Source organism: Anoplophora glabripennis, unplaced genomic scaffold, assembly GCF_000390285.2.
Source record: "Anoplophora glabripennis isolate ALB-LARVAE unplaced genomic scaffold, Agla_2.0 scaffold1914, whole genome shotgun sequence".
NCBI classification, from domain to species: Eukaryota; Metazoa; Arthropoda; class Insecta; order Coleoptera; family Cerambycidae; genus Anoplophora; species Anoplophora glabripennis.
Genome location: NW_019417992.1, coordinates 5,233 through 8,485, shown reverse-complemented (window position 1 = coordinate 8,485; position 3,253 = coordinate 5,233). Strand labels below are relative to the sequence as shown.

General features: G+C 36.1%; 1 long non-coding RNA gene across 2 annotated transcripts; it reads left to right on the top strand.

Moving 5' to 3' along the window:
* Nucleotides 1-971: 971 nt before the first annotated feature.
* LOC108916312 lies at nucleotides 972-1,443 on the top strand. 2 transcript variants are annotated; one of them, XR_002763264.1, is made up of 3 exons: nucleotides 972-1,091; nucleotides 1,207-1,296; nucleotides 1,349-1,443. It is a non-coding gene; the product is annotated as an uncharacterized LOC108916312 (long non-coding RNA). The 2 variants fall into 2 exon arrangements; XR_001964764.2 differs by having other exon boundaries at nucleotides 1,345-1,436.
* The last annotated feature ends 1,810 nt before the right edge of the window (nucleotides 1,444-3,253 follow it).

Genomic DNA, 3,253 nt, shown 5'->3' with positions numbered 1-3,253 from the left:
TCATAGAACAATGGGCGCAATTAGTTATATGAATCACCTGTAAATTATTAATTGATTAAGACAACAGGATGTAACGCCATACACAAAACCAGATATTAGGGGATATAGCGACAAATAATAAATAATACGCAAGCCGGGGATAAGCAATCAGCTCGAAATCGCAACGCTTGAGCTCAGGCGCATACGCAGAGTACAGATAAGCGAGAGTAAGGAGTAAACCGTAAGCGAGTACCCTAGTTTCCGGAAGCGGCGTGCAATCTGCTGATGATAAATCGTAATAACTAAGGCAATAGCACTATACTATCATCAGCATTCATAAATAATCGAATACAAGTAACTTAGATTAACGAAATGGCGAGCAAACTAATATACATGCATATGGCATAAGCCAGTCAGCTAAGTACATACTAAATAGTAGTTAGGTTTATGATTTGAGAACTAATTCTACTAAGCAAAAGAAACAAGTATATACATATATACATATAAAAAAACAGAAAAGAAAATGGTAAAGGGTTCAAAACTTTAGTTTTAATATCCTTGGACAGTGCAAGCAACTATTTCGAAGCAAGGAGCAAAATCAGGTCAGTGGTAGAGTTGTTGGACTGATTTCATAAATCATAGATTTTTTACTGGCCACCAATTCACACACACCCTCCAAAAAATCTAACCTTCTCCTGTCTTTCCACCCAGAAAGAGCGCGGAAAAACCTCCCCTGGAAACTAATCATACAATTGGACAATAGCTTTGCCAATCACAGTCAAGCATGTCGGAAATAATTGAAATATTGTTTTTTCCTGATACAACAATGCAACGGAAGGCTGTAATACTATATTCTAAGTGTAAATTAAGTAACTAAAATGAGACGATGTCATAATAGGGAGTTTTCAACTTAAAAATGCTATGCACAATCGGGCAACACTGTACCACGCAGACTCAAATTGACTTAATTTAAGTCGATCAATAATCACGAAAGAAGAAGGAGACAACATGGCGAGATGTCAAATTTGAAATAAAATAAACAAACAAGAAACAATGCCCAGTGGACTACATGAATTTTAAATTTAAGAAGCCTGTAAGAGATACACTTTAAGGTAAGCTACGTTAGTTAATTGTTAGATACGTAAATAATCTCTAAACCATATAACGAAATGAATTAGATTATACCAAGCTTATATTTATAAACTATTATTTTAATCTTTATTTCAGGGTCCCAGCATTTTTGCGTTTCGAGATGCCACTTGCCGCCTACAAAAACTCAAAGGAACGATAAACACTCCTGTCTACCGTTATAAAAAGGTACGTTTTTCAAAATGTTATTTATTTTATTAATAAAATTATTTTTAGCTAGGAATGCAAAGGGAATCTCTTCAAGGAAAACCCAATTGGTGAACTGTACAAATATCCTTTTCCCTTTAACATAAAAGATAAAATCTTATCTAACAGTATGATGTTAATTTTAGAATGAAAATACAAATTTTAAATGGATAGAGATGTTTAAAGAAATAGCAAATAAAACCTTATAAATACTGGGTGTTTCAGTTTTCAGAATACGATACATGCCCTCGTTTAAGGTAAAAATTTCTTCTTCTTCTCCTTCTTCTTCATCATCTAGTGGTTGGTCCTTTAAAAGTCCCATAGCACTGCGGCCTAATTAGGCCTATTGTGCGTCCCACTACTAGTCCTATTCAGCAAGTAGATTTGTCCTTTTTACAAAGTCCAAAAGCTTCCTTGCTGACACTTCTCTCAGCTCCTTGGGTTCCAAATAGGGTCTCCCAAGGAGCGCCATTCTGCTACGTGCAAATCCCGGGCACTCGCCCAGGATATGCAGAGAAGTTTCATCCGCCGATTCACATCCTCGGCAGACCGGACTGTCTACAAGCTTTAGTCTATGTAGATGTTTCTTAAAGTGACAGTGTCCCGTTATGAGTCCTGTCACTCTCCTGAGCCGGATTCTATTCAAGCTCAGTAACTCAATCGCTCTTCCATTCGAAGGATACTCCATAAGCTCCTTGGAATGGCTATGTCCTGGCCTTGAAGTCCAGTATTTCCTATGTTCTGTCTCTGTCCATTTGCCCATAGCCCGCCTGACCACACTGGGAGATGTGCCACAGAGGTAAAAATTTACATGGGGATTTATTAAGGATGCAGTTTACTCTACGCCTGTTAACACGCAAGAGGAACTTGTACGACGAATCCGGAACGCTGCTCTCAGAATAACTCCACATCATTTGAGAGACGTTATTCGGTCTTTGATACGTCGCTATAATTTGTGTGTAGAACGAAATGGCGGGCATTTTGAACAACTCCTTTGAGGTCTATTTATACAATAAGTTATTTTTCCATACCGTGTTGTTTATTTTTTATTATCTTACAATAAACTATGTGAAACAAAAAGTTTTATTTCTGTCTAAACAAAGCGAGATAGGAAAAAAGTAAATAACAAAAAAGGTGTATTTTTGATAGCTAAATCTGAGAAAAATTTCAAACTTCCCAAAAAGCAGTGGCATACCATATTTTTTTCTATTTTTATCAAGCTGGTATCTTGTTGTGACGCCACTGGAGAAAATAGGACAAACTAAATTATGTGAGAAAATGAGTATTATTATTACAAACAAAGTTGCCAAGTTTCAACAAAGTCTAAAAATGGGTTTTCGTTTTACGAATAAAAAATCAATTCTCATTTTAAACTTGAACACTCTGTAAATCGAAAACGACGCATCTGTACATATATGTTTACATGAACTTTTTTTTTAAAGGACTTTTAGTACAAGTTGTGAAAGTCCTGCTACAAAAAACGCGGACACCCTGTATATATATACAGGGTGATTCAGAACTTATCCAAAAAAAAATCTGGATGTACAGGGGACCCTTACAAATACAATTTTGAAAAAGAAAAAATCAAAAAGGGCAGTTCGAAAATGATTTAAAAATACACTTCTGCACGGCACTGGAAACTGGTCAACTGTAAAACCTGGCCTCGCACAATGCGACCGGCATGGCAGTGTGATAAAAACGGACAAAAACATTCGCATGAAAAGAAATGTAAATAGAATTTTATCGCACCTATTTTATATCGGCAAATTCAACTGCTTTTGTCCTTAATCAATAAAATTAATTTGTGTTTTTAAATAATAAAATCATTTGACATACCCGATAATTTGTCGGTCGTGATGGCTTTGTATACGAATGCCGAATATGTGGATATGGTGATTTTATACAGAGAGTGTGTACAGAACGCAAATGCCGCTGCAAT